General features: G+C 50.5%; 2 long non-coding RNA genes across 2 annotated transcripts in view; one reads left to right on the top strand and one right to left on the bottom strand.

Moving 5' to 3' along the window:
* Positions 1–74: 74 nt before the first annotated feature.
* LOC145516994 (uncharacterized) lies at positions 75–9,014 on the bottom strand. Its single transcript, XR_014061908.1, has 3 exons — positions 8,564–9,014; positions 8,111–8,412; positions 75–2,312 (listed from the first exon to the last, which is right to left on the bottom strand). It is a non-coding gene; the product is annotated as an uncharacterized LOC145516994 (long non-coding RNA).
* Positions 3,766–17,811, top strand: part of LOC145516989 (uncharacterized) — a 41,215-nt gene continuing 27,169 nt past the window's right edge. Inside the window, exons 1-4 of the long non-coding RNA XR_014061902.1 lie at positions 3,766–4,090; positions 5,197–5,399; positions 9,716–9,761; positions 9,959–10,186. This is a non-coding gene — a long non-coding RNA (uncharacterized LOC145516989). The remainder of the gene's footprint in view (positions 4,091–5,196; positions 5,400–9,715; positions 9,762–9,958; positions 10,187–17,811) is intronic.

Raw genomic sequence — 17,811 nt, 5'->3', positions numbered from 1 at the left:
CCATAAAATGTTTTTTAATTAAGGCAGGCATAGTTTTAAAGATGTCATGCTTTTGCACACTTAACAGACCACAGTGGAGTGTACACATCATTTTATTTGTACTGGAAAACCAAAAAATTCGGATGACTCACTTTATTGCCATACTCGCTTTACCGTGGTGGTCTGGAACAGAACCCGCAGGATCTCTGCAACAATAAAACGAGCTGACCCTCATTCAGCCCTCTGCTGCACTGGACGTTAGCGTCACTTTTCAGATGGGGGCACTAGACACAGAGGGGTATACTAATGCACTCAAGGTCACACAGCTAGTCAACAATGGAGCCACAATTTGAACCCGAGCAGTGTGGTTCCAGAATGCATATTCTTAACCATCACGTTGCACTAAATCACTCAATTTGCTCATCTATAGACAGAGAGAGATACTGATAATACCTCCCTTAAAGGGTGGTCAGGAGGGCCAGGGAGAAACAACTCAGTAAACAGAAAGTGCTGCAGTGGGCTTTGTTTCTTAAGGCAGTGAGTTGGACAAATTAGTGTCTAAGGTCATTTTTAGCTCCAGAATCCTGATTTCTCTGTATCTATATTCTTACAGGAGCTTTTCAAAGATCAAAAACAAAACAAACAAAAACCTCGAGATGCAAAGAGGAAACACTGATCAACGGTGGGAGGTGGGCACAAAAGTCCTTCCTCAGTTCCCCCAAATACCCTCAGTGAGGGCAAAATGGAAATCTGGTCCACATCTGGGGGTCACTTATAAGGTCATTGGGGCTTCCCTGGTGGCTCAGAGGGTAAAGCATCTGCCTGCAATGCGGGAGACCTGGGTTCGATCCCTGGGCCGGGGGGAAGATCCCCTGGAGATGGTTATGGCAATCCACTCTGGTACTCTCGCCTGGAAAATCCCATGAACGGAGGAGCCTGGAGGCTACAGTCTATGGGGTCGCAAAGAGTTGGACACGACTGAGTGACTTCACTCGCTCCTATAAGGTCGTTCCCTTGGATCTTAGGTACTGAGAAGGCTGCAAACTGAGAAGGAGAAGATGCCATTGAGCCATCTGAAGGCATTTGCTCCAACAGGGTGACCTGGATGTGGGCGTGGTGATGAAGGGGCTGCGGCGCTCTAGCTGAGTTCCGTCAGCAGAAGAAAAGATGGGAGAAAAAGATAACATAAACTATCTTGGCCACTGGAGGGATTCCTCCTTCCTGGTCAGGGGACAGACAGTGTTGGTCATCTGTGTACCACCTTTCTGGCACCAGGGATTGGTTTTGTGGAAGACAAGTTTTCCATGGGCCAGGTATAGGGGTGGGGGGTTGCTATGGGATGATTCAAGGGTATTACATTTATTGCGCACTTTATTTCTATTATGGTTACATCAGCTCCAACTCAGATCATCAGGCATTAGATCCCAGAGGTTGGGGACCCCTGATCTATGGGGTTCAGAGGATAACCCTTCTAGACACTCCCCGTGTCAATAGATGATAGTAAAAACGAATCACATTTATTAGTTGTGCCCAAAGCACTGATACTCATTGGGCACCATTTATTTCTTATGACAAGAGCCTTCTTATCCCTGTTTCCCACATAAGGAAACTGAGGCAGGGTGGTGGTTTAGTGGCTCAGTCATGTCTGATTCTTTTGTGACCCTAAGGACTCTGGGATCCTCTGTCCATGGGATTTCCCAGGCAAGAATACCGAAGTGGGTTGCCATTTCCTTCTCCAGGCGATCTTCCTGACCCAGGGATCGAATTTGGATCTCCTGCATTGCAGGAGGATTCTTTACCAAGTGTGTTGACCTAAATTCCCTGAGGTCATACATGTAATTCTCAGAGTCAGAATTCAGACCCAAGCTCCCTAGCTCCCAGGCTGACCTAAAGGGAACCAGCAGATGACTGGTGAGCAGGTGACTCAGCAGGCCCCGAGGTGCGGAAGAAACAGCGATGACCTGAGTTCCACCCACGTGGTACTGTCCGGAGGCAGGCAACCAGAGGACCAGCCTACCCCCTGAAGCTGTAGAGCAGAACCCACAGCCCTCTGCACAGCATCGCCGGGGGCACCCCACATCTCTTGACCAGCTGGCGGGGTAGGACCGTCACCCTTCTTGGGCTCTTCTTTCCTTTTCTTCTTGCTCCCCGGGTCCTGCTGCACCCACGGTCAGTGCGGGCTGTCCACTCAGATGTCCAGGAAAGTAGCCATGGGATTTGAGTTGAAACTCCAGTGTAGGAGATAATCCCTGGAAGCCTCTATTTTTCTCTCCTCCCCAGAGACAATTACTACTCAAGTAAACTCTAGATTTCGGTGGAGTCTTTTAATTTTGCTGTTAAGGGAAAAGCAGGGCATCCACTTTTATATTTTTGCTTTCTTCCCTAGAATTTCCAATTCCCAACCTCATTCTGTTATTATGAGTTTATGCAACTAGACCGATTTGTGTTTTTAAAAGAAACATTATTAATAATTAATAAAGCTTCCCGAGATAAAAGCTGCCTTCTGCACTAAATAATATAAATAGCTAAAATACACTGAATGTGCCAGGCTTTCTTCTGAGCATATTTGACCCCAAGAACAGCTCCAAGTGGGAGCTGCCATTGTCACCATCACCATTTTACAGGCGAGGAAACTGAGGCACAGAGTGAATAACTTAGGGACCTACTGCATGTGTACATGCTAAGTCGCTTCAGTCATGTCAGATTCTTTGCGACTCTGTGGACTGTAGCCCACCAGGGTCCTCTGCCCATAGGATTCTCCAGGTGAGAATATTGGAGTGGGTTGCATGCCCTTCTCCAGGGGATCTTCCTGACCCAGGGATCCAACCTGCATCTCTCATGTCTCTTGCATTGGCAGGTGGGTTCTTGACCACTAGTGCCACCTAGGAAACCTAGAGTTGGAACAAATAGCAGTCTGTAGAGTTTATGCTTTTGCTGTGATGCTGGGGCTGACATCCTAGATGGAGGAGGGGTTTGAAGGCCTGTCCAACTCTGTCCCTGAGCTCTTAATCGCTTTTTTCGCAAAGAAGGAACCAGGAAGTCTCTAGCAGCTCTGAGCCTTCTGAGAACAGAGGCTGTCCTGCCCCACTGTGGGTCCCAACCCCCCAGCCAGGGCCACCCCCTGCAGGTGTGCGAGTCAGATGTGAGCCAGAAAAAGCTCCAAATCAGAGACTCTTAGAATCCGAAGGAATTGCCTTTCCATTTCCCAACCAGTGTGAGCACTGGATCCCTCTGTTTGGTCCCCCGTTCCCAAGCCAGGTCACTCCCCAGATGGCCTGCAGGGTCCATTCTCGGGGTCCATCTGCGCCCACAGCCTCTCCGTGAGCGCGTTTATCAGCCCTGGAGCTGCCGACATGGAGACTGGTCAAACTTTTCTTCTGTGTGATGTCCCTTCCGATATTTGAGGAAGGCTTTCCCTTCTCTCCCATCCTTGTCCAAAATAATGTCAGGAGCTCATCACAAAGGAGATGATTGACCTCCCAGATTCCTCATTTCCTGCCCAAGGTTTACTTATGATGGAACTTATCATTTTAATCATTGCCTTTTCCAGAGTGGAATTTGAAGAGACAAAAGAGCCCTAAAGCCAAGATACTCAGAGGAAACAGGAAAACAGGAGGTATTACATTTGCATTCTTAGAAAATGCTGGAATCAAATTCGCGTTCACTCACCTTGCCCTGGGCGCCAGAGCCCGAGGAGGCCCCGCCTGCTCCCCCCGTCCGCACCCCTGCACCTTGCGCTGCCCCCACCCCGTCCCCTGTCACTATCCACGTGTGCCCATGTCTTCCACGTCACAGAAGAAACCACCGGGTTAACCGTCCTCACCTCTCAGGTGGACCTGTCTATGCCCACCCCCTGGCCCACGCTCCTCCTCTGGTTTGTCCTCTGGACCTCGGCCCCTCCCTCCTCCTAGGATAATGCAGCTTCAGTCAGCCCTGCCTCCGTGGACGTCCGCGCAATGCCTCTCCACCAGCCACGATGCGCACAGGACCACCGGCTCTTCCCTCCACCGCCAAGCTGCCCGAAGGCGCAGTCACCGCCTCCCACGCTCATTCCTCACCCCGAACACTGTCCTCGAGTCGTAGAACCTACAGCCGCGTCTCCATCCTGAAGGTAACTCCCGGGGGCATCTGGCTCGGCTGTGTCTCCCCGTGTTCCCGGGTCTTGCCCCGCTCTTGCCTGCTTCCCCTCCTGTCTCCTAACTCAGCTCTTCTCGGGGCTCAGGAGTAAGAACTCCGCCCTGGCCCCTTTCAGTTTAGCCCTCCTCCTGCCATGATCCTGGGCTTGCCTTGTAGCTCAGCTGGTAAAGAATCCGCCTGCAATGCGGGAGACCAGGGTTCGATCCCTGGGTGGGGAAGATCCCCTGGAGAAAGGAATGGCTACCCACTCCAATGACAATGGGTCTGTAACTAGAGCTTGGATCTCTCTCCTGAGATGGGGTCAAGCAGCGGACCAAGCCTTGGAGGCAGCATCGTCGAAGGGCACACCCAGCTCCACCCCTCCCAGCATCCCTGCTCCCAGGTCACACCAGCACCATTCACTTGTTCACTCAAGTCGGGAACCTGGGGTCCCACGGAGCTCCCCGTTTCCTCTTCTTTCCACCCCTAGTTCCACTGCCCACTAGATACCAGAGTCTTTCTTCGAAACCTGTTCTCAAATTTGAACTCGCATTCAAATCACCTGGGGATCTATTCAAGTGTGAACTTGTAGTCAGCAGGGAGGGGTGGCTTGCAACAATGGCCCCTAGTCTCTGTCTCCCCCTCGCACAGCAATGCAACACGTCCACCTGTGTACTGCCAGCCAGATGAAGGTGGGGAACGTTTCCAGCACGGCAGCTCCCTAACGGTGCCTGCCCCTAAGGTCAGCACTCTTCTGACCTCCATCCCCTTCCATAACTTGACCTGGCTTTAAACTTCACCTCGATGGAGTTACACAACACAGACCCTTTTGTACGGGCGTCCCTTCACCCAGCATCGCACCTCTGAGATCCATCCAGAGGTGCATCTCTCAGGAGTCGGTTCCTTGCCATTCCTACGTAGTATGTTCCATGGTATGAATGTACAACAATTTACCCCTCCTCATACTGATGTGTGCTTGGGCCCAGTTGCCCGATTGTGTCTGACTCTTTGCGACCTCACGGACTGTAGCCCACCAGGCTCCTCTGTCCATGGAATTCTCCAGGCAAGAATATTGGAATGAGTTGCCATTTTCTCCTCCAGGGGATCTTCTTGACCTAGGGATCGAACCCGCGTCTCCTGCAGTGCAGGCAGACCCTTTACCATTGAGCCACCTGAGAGGCCCCCTCATGCTGATGGACACGAGCAATTTCTGCCTGGGGCCTGCTGCAAATAAAGCTGCTATGGACACAGCAACCACATATGTCCTTTCCATGGACAGAAGCAATGACGTACATCTGTGCTGGGTGAGGACCCAGGAGTGAAATGGTTTGATGATGAGGCATGTGTGCATTTTGTTTGGCACAAGCACTTTTCCGAAGTGATTACACCGAATTGTGTTCCCACCAGTGACGTTCCCACCAGTGGCTCCACACCCTCACCCACACTTGGTATCACGGATGATTCCAAGTGCCGCCTTTCCGGTGAGCAAGAAGCACCTGCCTGCTGTGGTTTCAATTTGCATTTCTGATGGCTAAAGAAGCTGTGCACACCGCTAAGTGTTTCTCAGCCTTTAGAATCTTCCTCTTCCCTGCAGCGTCTGAGCGGGTCTCCTGCTCGTATTTCCTCGGGTCGTGGCATTTTCTTCTCTGCGATTGTGGGCTCTTCCTCACTCCTGCCCTGTTCTGGTTCCCCTGTGAGAGCTCCTTGCCCAGCTGTGAGCCCCCTGGTGGGTCCAGCCTCCAGCCTGAAACTCCTCATCCAATCACTCACCGTGGTGTCTCCTAGGGCTGCGGACGGGGCAGCTTAAACCACAGAAATTGCTCATCTAACAGATCTGGGGACTAGGTGTCCAAATTTCTCTTCTTTATAAAAACACCATTTATATCGGATTAGAACCCACCCTGATGACCTCGCGTTAACTTGATCATCAGCAAAGACCTTTTTTCTGAGTGGGATGGTCTTATGTCACACACAGAGCTGAGTGACACTCCCAGGGTCCCATCCACAGATGCTGAGATCAGGACTGCCACACTTTCTGGGGACACAGTTCAACTCCCGACACTCAATTTCCTCTGTTACTGAGAAACTCAGCAGCTGCCTTCCTGTTTGCTGCCCGGGGAAGTAAAGGGCCCCTCAGGGTGATGATGGTCAAGGCTCCCTCCCTGGCTCCCAGTCTCCTCGCCACACTCCCTTGCTATAGCCCCTCAGAGAACAGTGTCTGCACACCTCCCAACCCCGTGGTCACACTCACTCATGGCCCCCTGCCCTTCTCTTCCCTCCCATTGCCCCGTCCACCCGGCTGGGCACCAAGCAAACTTCCTGAGCTCCTGAGTGGTCGGCATCAATCAGTCTCACTCACACAGGGGTCAGGACCGCTGTCATGAAAGCCAGCCCTGCACCTGCTTGGGGCCACCCTCTCTCTCACCCCACCACCCTCAAAGCCAAAGCCCGCCACCTGCGGGGCCCCGGGCACTGTGGTGGGCACCATGTCTGTTGTCTCGTGTCATCCTTAGAACCCCCTGAGCTACAGGTTATGGGAAACATGGTTCAGAGCACAGGTAGGTGACCAGCCCCAGTGCCACCTGGAGAGAAAGGCATCACCAGGACCAGACCTGGAGGCTTGTCTGTGTCACTACATGTCCTGGACATCTGCTAGTAGGGGACGCAGAGACCCCCTGAGGTTCTGAGAGACCCAGGTGAGTAAAGGGTGAACCCTGGGGACCCAGCAGTTTCTGGGGGGATGAGGGAGATGAGTCAGTGAAAGAACCAAGGAAGGATGGCTCTGAGGATTTTGGGGGGGTGCAGTTGCCAGAGCTGGACCAGAGGTCCCCATGCCCACATCCCAGAGCCCGCACAGAACACGCAGGCCATGTCAACAAGCATCTGCTAGTGGCCAGTGATGAGGGAAGGAAGATGCCCGTGGCCAGTGATGGTCCTGTCAAATCTCTAGATTCAAAACGGGACCCCTACCTAATTTAGGGCTTCCCTGGTAGCTCAGGCGGTAAAGAATCCGCCTGCAATGCAGGAGACGTGGGTTCAATCCCTGGGTTGGGAAGATCCCCTGGAGAAGGGAATGGCAACCCACTCCAGTATTCCTGCCTGGAGAATTCCATAGAGAGAGGAGCCTGGTGGGCTAGTCCATGGGGTTGCAAAGAGTCAGACATGACTGAACAGCTAACACACACAACACCCAGTTTAAAAGTCTTTGCAGCTTTTCTGTGTTCCTTGCCCCAGTTCTTGGCCTTGGCTGCCCCTGGCTCCTCTCCTGACCTCGCCCTCTGCCCCAGAGCCAGCTTTGGTCCACATGCCAATCCTCCGACCTCTGCCAGCAGACACCCCTCTGCCCCTGGACCCACGGTCTCAGCTGAGACCTCCATCTGCCAATGAGGCCCACGTCAATCCTTCAGGCCACCCCCACTCCCGGAGGGCCGGCGGTCTCCATCTGGATTTCCAGCAGCCAGTCTCAGGCCAGAGGTTCCAACACGCCCAACACGGAGCCCCTGGTGGTCCCCCGCTCGCTGCCATCCCAGGTGCTGGCGGCTGCCTCCCTCCAGTGAGTCAGTTGATGCAGGGCTCTCGACCCTTCTCTTTCCATCTCTGTGTACACCAGATTTGTCAGCCGATCCTACCAACTCTGCCTTCAAAACACAACCAGAATCCAACCACGTTTTATCACGCCACCCCCACCCACCCTCATGGAAGCCAACATTTCTCATCGGAGACCCTGACCAGCCTCCTAACTGGTCCCCCTGCGTACTCGCTGGTCTACCCGACATATGTTTGTAAGTCACACGGCAAGCAGCTGGGATGCTTCCGGTAAAATGTAGGTCAGACCGTGTCTCACATCTCTGCTCAAAGCCCTCCAGCAGTTTCTCAGCTCAGAGTAAAAGCCAGAGCCTCCCCCACCTCACCTCCCAGACACCCTGTTACCCGTGCATCCTCTCCCGCTGTGCTGTTCCGGCCCCACAGGCTGCACTGCTGCCTCAGGGCCCTTGCACCTGCCCAGACACCTCACCTTTCACAGCCCCTGCTGGTTCAGTCCTCGCTTTCTTCTGACCACCGCTCAAAAGTTTCCTTCACGGTGAGGTCTTCGTATGGGTTTGCCAAGGCTCCCGTAACAAAGTCCCACGTGTTGAGTGGCTTGAGGGACAGCAATGGGCTCTCTTGTGGATCTGGAGGCTATAAGTCTGAGCCCAAGTTGTTGGCCGGGCGGGTTTCCTCCGAGGCTTCCCTCCTGGGCTCGGAGATGGTCGTCTTCTTCCCGTTTCCCCGCATGAACTTCCTCGTGTGCATCTGTGTCCCCGTCTTCTCTTCTTCCTACAAGGACACCAGCCATCCTGGATCAGGGCCCACCCTCGATCTCATTTTGACTTAACCAACTCTTTAAAGACCTAGTGTCCAAATACAGTCACACGCAGAAGTGCTGGCAAGTCAGGACGGATTGGGGGTGGGGGGCGCGGAGACACACCTCAAGCTTATGAAACGCTTCCTGATCATGTTCCCTGAAGCCTCATCCCCTCAGCCCCATTCTCTTCCTCCCTCCCTTTCCTGTGTTTATCTCGCTCCTCCGCTCTCGGCGCTATCTGTCACACTGTGAGTGTCGCTTCTGCATTTTGTCTCTCGTGTCTTCCCACTTGAATGTCAGCCCCACGAGGGCAGGGTTGGGTCTGTGATGGTCAGTGCGTTAGTCCCAGTGCCTCTCACTGAGCCCGGGACCCAGCAGACCCTCCACTAATATGGCGTCACTCACATATATAAGGCATATGTGTTTAATGAATTCATTAAAGCCACAACTATTTCTAAAAGGGCTCCAGAACACCCTGGTGCTCATATTTCTTTCACTGAGTACTTTTATTGAAGACAGCGTAACGAGCTTGGGAAACGGCCTGGCCGTCCCGGCCGCGCGCTCTCGTGGCCTCGCCGTCCCGGCCGCGCGCTCTCGTGGCCTGGCCGTCCGGATCGCGCGCTCTCGTGGCCTGGCCGTCCCGGTCGCGCGCTCTCGTGGCCTCGCGGTCCCGGCCGCGCGCTCTCGTGGCCTGGCCGTCCCGGTCGCGCGCTCTCGTGGCCTCGCCGTCCCGGCCGCGCGCTCTCGTGGGGAGCGCCAGGCTTTGCTCAGTTGTTAGTGGACTGTTTCTCCCCCAGTAGCTTCTTCTCAATCCAACTGCAAAAGGCCTTTCATTTCTTAATCTCCTTTTGGCACCAGAAGGCGTGTAATTTTTTTCCCTCCTGCCCTTCTGTTTGGTATTTAAAAACACACCCTGAGAAGCATAAGTGTAGCCTTTTTTTTTCCCCCTCCAGTGAAATTTTCTGTAATTGTGGGCCTGGCTTTAAGAAGACTCAATACATACAAATTTGAAAATGCCAAAAGCATCAACTAAAGGAAGGGGGCAAAAGGAAAGGGTGATTGCTTCATAATGGATCTTTAAAAAAAAAAATTCTTATTTTCTTTAAAAGGATTCAGTGTGCATTTCCTTAATAGTGGTTTTCCTCTGGCGCTTTTAGAATGTGGGTTGACGTCCACATCTGCCTTCATCTATTACCACCCAGGGCCCTCATCCTGTGCTGAGTTAGGCCCAGCCCTCCTGGCATTTCTTTGGACCTTTTTGTCTTTTCCCCCTAGAATTTCTACATGGCTGCTCTGGACTCCCAACTTTGGACTCAAGAGCGTATGTGAGCAGAGGTTGCGGGATGGTGATCTGGGGTAACGTGGAGGGTCCAGGAGGGAGGCTGGTCCACGTGCGCCTCTGCTCCCCAGCACCCGGGGGACCTCGCAGCTTCCTTCGAGTTCCCCTGTGACCCAGGGACAAGGTGCGTCTCCGAATCAGACTCAGAAGATCTCACAGGCATCCCCCACCGTCCTCAGGATGTCAAGGACACCAACGAGGTCCAAGGTCCAAGACCCAGGCTACTGGTGGAATCCCCGTCGGAGCCAAGGGCAGGTCAAGGTTCTCTGACCCTCCCACAGAGAGGAAACAGAGGCCCGGGGAAGGGGTGTGACGTGGAGGGGCCAGGAGAGCAGGCGAGGGAGCCTGAGACGTGCAGGACCCAGGCTCGGGGACCATGGCATTTCCAGAGGGCTCTGTGCCCCGAGGTGAGTAAGCTCAGTCAGCCCGCTGGGAGCGCGGGGTCAAGAAATCCCAGCAGGAGGTTGTGCCAGGCGCCAGCAGCCAAGAGCCTCCCCCATCCCACGGGGCCCTGAGGACAGGGAGGGCCCAAGATGGCTTTGGCAGGGCTGGGCAGCAGGGAGGGAAGGGGCCAGGAGGAGGGGGCAGACTTTGGGGCCACACCAAACTGGCCTGAGCAGAGTGCAGAGTGGGACAGGCCGCATGGCCTCTAGCAGTGGCCCCCAGGGACCACGCTGAGACTGAATAAGTAACTCACTGAGCCTCAGTAGGCAGTCTGTCTGTCCCACCTTGGTGGTAGCCTCTGCCGGTCAGTGTCTGTTGAGTGAATGAGTGAGACCGCTTTTCACACCTGCATCACACACGGCCTCAACATGACCATCTATTCGTGTGACCACAGGAGGCTACCTGGGCCTCACCGCCTGGGACCCCGTCCCCCGCCTCTACAAGGAGCTGCTCTGCAAGGACCCTGCAACCGGATACGGCTACAGCCTGTGAAGTCCGAGTTACTGGGTCACCTACAAAGAGCAAACACACTTTAAATGTAGACCTCTCCAGAAATACATTGGCATGTTGGAAATTTGAACGTGGGTTGGGCTTTGCAGAAGGGAATGGCAAACCACTTCAGTATTCTTGCCTTGACAACCCCGTGAACAGTATGAAAAGGCAAAAAGATATGACACTGAAAGATGAACTCCCCAGGTCGGTAGGTGCCCAATATGCTGCTGGAGATCAGTGGAGAAATAACTCCACAAAGAATGAAGAGACGGAGCCAAAGCAAAAACAATGCTCAGTTGTGGACATGACTGGTGATGGAAGTAAACTCCAATGCTGTAAGAGCAATATTGCATAAGAACCTGGAATGTTAGGTCCCTGAATCAAGGTAAATTGGAAGTGGTCAAACAGCAGATGGCAAGAGTGAACACTGACATTTTAGGAATCAGTGAACTATAATGGATTGGAATGGGTGAATTTAATTCAACTGACCATTATATCTACTACCATGAGCAAGAATCCCTTAGAAGAAATGGAGTAGCCCTAATGGTCAGCAAAAGAGTCTGAAATGCAGTACTTGGATGCAATCTCAAAAATGACAGAATGCTCATTTCCAAGGCAAACCATTCAATATCACAGTAATCCAAGTCTATGCCCCAACCAGTAATGCTGAAGAAGCTGAAGTTAAATGGTTCTATGAAGACCTACAAGACCTTCTAGAACTAACACCCAAAAAAGATGTCCTTTTCATTACAGAGGACTGGAATGCAAAAGTAGGAAGTCAAGAAATACCTGGAGTAACGGGCAAATTTGGCTTTGGAGCACAGAATGAAGCAGGGCAAAGGCTAATAGAGTTTTGCCAAGAGAACACACTGGTCATAGCAAACACCCTCTTCCAACAACACAAGAGACAACTCTACACATGGACATCACCAGATGGTCAATACCAAAATCAGATTGATTATATTCTTTGTAGCTGAAGATGGAGAAGCTCTGTACAGTCAGCAAAAACAAGATCGGGAGATGACTGTGGCTCAGATCATGAACGCTTTATTGCCAAATTCAGACTTAAATTGAAGAAAATAGGGAAAACCACTAGACCATTGAGGCATGACCTAAATCAAATCCCTTATGATTATACAGTGGAAGTGAGAAATAGATTCAATGGATTAGATCTGATAAACAGAGTGCCTGAAGAACTATGGACGCAAGTTCATGACATTGTACAGGAGACAGGGATCAAGACCATCCCAGAAAAAGACCATCAAGAAAAAGAAATGCAAAGAGGCAAAATGGTTGTCTAAGGAGGACTTACAAATAGCTGTGAAAAGAATAGAAGTGAAAGGCAAAGGAGAAAAGGAAAGATATATCAATTTGCATGCAGAGTTCCAAAGAATAGCAAGGAGAGATAAGAAAGCCTTCCTCAGTGATCAACGCAAAGAAATAGAGGGAAATAATAAAATGGAAAAGACTAGAGATCTCTTCAAGATAATTAAGAGATACCAAGGGAACATTTCATGCAAAGATGGGCTCAATAAAGGACAAAAATGGTATGGACCTAACAGAAGTAGAAGATATTAAGAAGAGGTGGCAAGAATACACAGAAGAACTATGCAAAAAAATCTTCATAACCCAGATAACCACGATGGTGGGATCACTCACCTAGAGCCAGACACCCTGGAATGCGAAGTCAAGTGGGCCTCAGGAAGCATCACTATGAACAAAGCTAGTGGAGGTGATGGAATTCCAGTTGAACTATTTCAAATCCTAAAAGATAACGCTGTGAAAATGCTGCACTCAATATGCCAGCAAATTTGGAAAACTCAGCAGTGGCCACAAGACTGGAAAAGGTCAGTTTTCATTCCAATCTCAAAGAAAGACAACTTCAAAGAATGTTCAAACTATTGCATAATTGCACTCATCTCACATGCTAGAAAAGTAATGCTCAAAATTCTCCAAGGGAGGCTTCAACAGTATGTGAACCGAGAACTTCCAGATGTTCACGCTGGATTTAGAAAAGACAGAGGAACTAGAGATAAAAATTTGCCAACATCCACTGGATCATAGAAAAAGCAAGAGAGTTTTAGAAAAACATCTACTTCTACTTTATTGACTATGTCAAAGCCTTTAACTGTGGATCACAACAAACTGTGGAAAATTCTTAGAGATGGGAATACCAGACCACCTCACCTGTCTTCTGAGAAATCTGTATGCAGGTCAGGAAGCAGCAGTTTGAAAAGGACATGGAACAACAGACTGGTTCAAAATCGAGAAAGGAGTACATCAAAGCTGTGTATTGTCACCCTGCTTATTTAACTTGCATACAGAGTACATCATGAGAAATGCTGGACTGGATGAAGCACAAGCTGGAATCAAGATTACCAGGAGAAATATCATTAACCTCAGATATGCAGATGACACCACCCTTATGGGAGAAAGTGAAGAACTAAAGAGCCTCTTGATGAAAGTGAAAGAGGAGAGTGAAAAAGTTGGCTTAAAACTCAACATTCAGAAAATGAAGATCATGGCATCCAGTTCCATCACTTCATGGCAAATAGATGGGGAAACAATGGAAAGAGTGAGAGACTTTATTTTCTTGGGCTCGAAAATCATTGCAGATGGTGACTGTAGCCATGAAATTAAAAGACACTTGCTCCTTGGAGGAAAAGCTATGACCAACCTAGGCAGCATATTAAAAAGCAGAGACATTACTTTGCTGATAAAGATCTGTCTAGTCAAAGCTAGGAGAAGGCAATGGCACCCCACTCCAGTACTCTTGCCTGGAAAATCCCATGGACGGAGGAGCCTGGTAGGCTACAGTCCAAGGGGTCGCTAAGAGTCAGACACAACTGAGCAACTTCACTTTCACTTTTCACTTTCATGCACTGGAGAAGGAAATGGCAACCCACTCCAGTATTCTTGCCTGGAGAATCCCAGGGACGGGGGAGCCTGGTGGGCTGCCGTCTATGGGGTCGCACAGAGTCGGACACGATTGAAGCGACTTAGCAGCAGCAGTCAGAGCTATGGTTTTTCCAGTAGTCATGTATGGATGTGAGAGTTGGACCATAAAGAGAGCTAACCACAGAAGAATTGATGCTTTTGAACTGTGGTGTTGGAGAAGACTCTCGAGAGTCCCTGGGACTGCAAGGAGATCGAACCAGTCAATCTGAAAGGAAATCAGTCCTGAATATTCACTGGAAGGACTGATGCTGAAGCTGAAACTCCAATCCTTTGGCCACCTGATGCAAAGAATTGACTCATTGGAAAAGACCCTGTTGCTGGGAAAGATCGAAGGCAGGAGAAGAAGGGGACGACAGAGGATGAGATGGTTGGATGGCATCACCGACTCAATGGATATGAGTATGAGTAAACTCCGGGAGATGGTGAAGGACAGAGAGGCCTGGCGTGCTGCAGTCCGTGGGGTCGCAAAGAGTCGGACACGGCTGAGCGATTGAACTGAGCTGACTGGGCTTTATGCTCATCGCACAGAAGTCTCTGGGTGGCCCGGCTGCCTAGGAGAGAGCAGAGGCTGAGGCCGTGAAGGTGGAGATCATGGGAACCATACCCCACCGCAAAGCCAGCTCAGGAGGAAGGGAGCCAGGCAGGAGGGAGGAAAGAAAATGAACGAGGAGGAGCAGGCCCCTGAGGAGCAGAGGAGCCAGGAAGGCTGTGTGGGCAGGGCAGTGTCTAGGCCCAGAGGATGGAGACTCCATGTGGCTCATTGCAGGGCTGAGTGAGCGCGGGCCTGTGCAGAGAAGACACCAGGTGGCCAGGGCACCTGAGCACCACCCAGGCCGCAGGAGAGGCCACACGGCCCTGGGGAGAGGTGGAAAGGGGTCTGCATTTGCCTGTGATGAACATTTCCCCACAAAGGAGGACCACGCAGCATTTACCAAGAACGAGGCAATGCTTGGTGTAGTGATTGGAGCCCAGAGCCCATGAGAAAAGGGAGTGAGGAATTCAGAGAAGAGGAACAAGAGCATTGATGGTGGGCCTGAGTCTGGGTAGTGAAACTGGCAAGTGAACCACATACTCCACGCCGAAGGCTGTCTGGAAAGACCCAGGGAAATCCTTCACAAGGCTGCTCTTGGGGGAGGGCATGGAGGATGTGGGATGGGAGAGGAAGGAGCAGCTCATTGCAAACATATCTTTTTTTTAAATTAATTTTTATTGGAGTAAATTTTATTGGGGTTGCTTTAGAATGTTAATTTCTGCCTTACAGCAAAGTGAATCAGACAAACATGCAAACGCACCCTCCTATGAGGTTTGCATTGTCTAACGCGTGTGTGTCTTACCTTGTGCTCAGTTGCTAAGTTGTGTCCGACACTTTGTGACCCCATGGACTGTAGCCCGCCAGGCTCCTCTGTCCATGGGATTATCCCAGGGAAGAATACTGGAGTGGGTTGCCATTTCCTTCTCCAGGGGGTCTTCACGACCCAGGGATCAAACCCACATCTCCTGCATTGGCAGGTGGGTTCTTTACCACTTACTTCACTTACTAGTAATTACTAGTTAATTGCACCCAGAAACATCACTTGCCAGGTCTTCTTTGGTTGCTGTCTCCGGGAGAGTTTCCGTGACCTCTTTGCAGCCCTCGTGAAGGACTCATGTCTGAGCTGGTTACATAAGCCTCACTGAGACGGCTCTGGTTCTCCCGCGTGTGTTCCTGTCTTGTGAGCACCGTCAGCAACTTTTCAGCCCTTTTCTCAGCAGCCATGTGACCTGACTGTGCCCAGTGGCAGATCCCGCCCCCCTCACCCCCCGCCCCACCAAACCTCATCTTGCTGGGACAACGGGCCCCTGAGACACCCTTTGACCTGCAGTCACACCTCTCAGAAGACTCAGGGAGAAAAATCTGATCCCCAGCACCCCCTCTTTGGTCTTTCCCTTTTCTTCTTTTAAAATTGTCATAACATATATATAACCTAAATTTCAGCATTTTAAGCATTCTTAAGGACACCGTGGCATTAAGTATATCCACATTGCTGTGAAACCACCACCACCACTCACCTCCAAAACTTTTTCATCTTCCCAACTGAAACTCTGAACCCATCAAACACTCCCCAGCCCTTCCTCTTCCCAAGACTCCGGTAACCGCCCTTCTGCTTTCTCTCTGTGACCCTGACTCCTCCAGGTACGTCCTCTAAGTTGTATCACACAGCTTTTGTCCTTTTGTGTCTGGCTTATTTCACCGAACATAATGTCTTCAAGGGCTTCCCGGGTGATGCTAGTGGTAACGAACCCACCTGCCAATGTAGGGGGTGCCAGAGACTTGGCTTTGATTCCTGGGTCGGGAAGATCCCCTGGAAGAGGGCATGGTAACCCACTCCAGTATTCTTGCCTGGAGAATCCCATGGTCACAGAAACCTGGCGGGCTATAGTCTCAAGGGTCGCAAAGAGTCAGACATAACTGAAGCGAGTTAGAACGCGTGCACACAATGTCTTCAAATGTCATCCACGTTGTCACCTATGTCAGAATTTCCCTCCTTTTTAAGACTGAATAGGGAGTTCCCTGGTGGCCTAGTGGTTAGGATTCCCAGCTTTGTTATTGCCATGACCCGGGGTCAATTCTTGGTCTGGAAACTGAGATCTTGCAAGCTACATGGTGTGGCCAAAAAAAAAAAAAAAGACTCAGTATTGTTCCATTCTATGTATAGACCACATTTCACTTGTCTACTCATCCCTCAGTGGACACCTGGGCTGCTTACATTTTGGGGCTATTGCAAATAATGCAGCTGTGAACATGGGTGTACATCTCTCGTTTGGTTTTTAAATCAGATGTAATGAGGTATAATTTATACACAATGATTTGATCCATTTTACATGTGCAGTTTGATTAGCTTGACTAAATACAGGACATGTCCATCACCTCAAGAAGTCCCTTGTCCCTTTTTGCTGTCGATTCCTCTCCCCACCCCTAGGCAATCACTGGTCTACTTCCTGTCACTAGAGATCAGTTTTGCCTTTTCTAGAATTTCATTTAAATGGAACGATACAGAAAGTCCTCTTTAGAATCTAGCTTCTTGTGTGCTCAGCTTAGTGTTTTTCAGATTCATCTCTGCTGTTATACACCCGTAGTTTTTCCTTTATTGCAGAGTTCATTATTCCATTGGATGGATAAATCACATTGGTTCATCCATTCAGCAGCTGTTGGACACTGGGTTCTTTCCAGGGTTGGGCATTTGTGAACCAAGCTGCTGTATTTTCAGATCAGTCTTTGGAAGAGATGTCTACTTCCATTGCTCTTGGGTGAAAACCATGGAGTGGACGTGCAGTGAAGTCTGTGGTCAGTTTACAACTGACTTTATAAGAAACTGTCAAACTTTTTCTGAGCAGTGGCATTACATGCATTCTCACCTGTACCATATGAAACTTCGAAGTGCTCCGCACCCAGCTTATATAAGAAGTGAGGTCTCTTCATGGTCTCAAATTTTCATTTCCTCCATGACAAATGGTGTGAACATCTTTTCACCTACGTATCGATCATTCATACATCTTTTGGTGAAGTGTCTAAGTCACTTGCTTATTTTGTTTGTTTGTTTGTTTTTAAATTGGGGCTTCCCGGGTGGCTCAGTGGTGAAGAGTCCGCCTGCCAATGCAGGAGACACAGGATCGATCCCTGGTCTGGGAAGATCCCATGTGCTGCAGGGCAATGAAGCCCGCGCACCACAACCACTGACTGTGCTCTAGAGCCCAGGAGCCACCACTACTGAAGCCCGAGCGCCCTAGAGCCTGAGCTCTTCGACGAGAGAAACCGCCACAGTGAGAAGCCCATGTGCTGCAACTCAGAACAGCCCCCACTCTCTGCAACTAGAGAAAGCCCGCATGCAGCCATGAAGGCCCAGCACAGGCAAATAAATACACTTTTTAAATTGAGCTGTTTGTCTTATTACAGAGTTGGAAGCATTCTTTATATATTCTGGGTGCAAGTCCTTCATCTGATATATGTATGGCAAATGTGTACAGCACTCAGTCTGTGGATGAACTTTTCATTCTTTTAGGGTGTCTTTTGAAGAGAACATTTTTGTTTTGATAAAATCCAACTTATCGATTGTTTCATTGCATGGTTCATGTAGTTGGTGTCCTATGGATCTTTCAT

The sequence above is a fragment of the Giraffa tippelskirchi genome, chromosome 8 (genome assembly GCF_054371585.1).
Source record: "Giraffa tippelskirchi isolate mGirTip1 chromosome 8, T2T-mGirTip1v1.2.pri, whole genome shotgun sequence".
NCBI classification, from domain to species: domain Eukaryota; kingdom Metazoa; phylum Chordata; class Mammalia; order Artiodactyla; family Giraffidae; genus Giraffa; species Giraffa tippelskirchi.
This window is presented reverse-complemented; position numbering and strand designations above follow the sequence as displayed.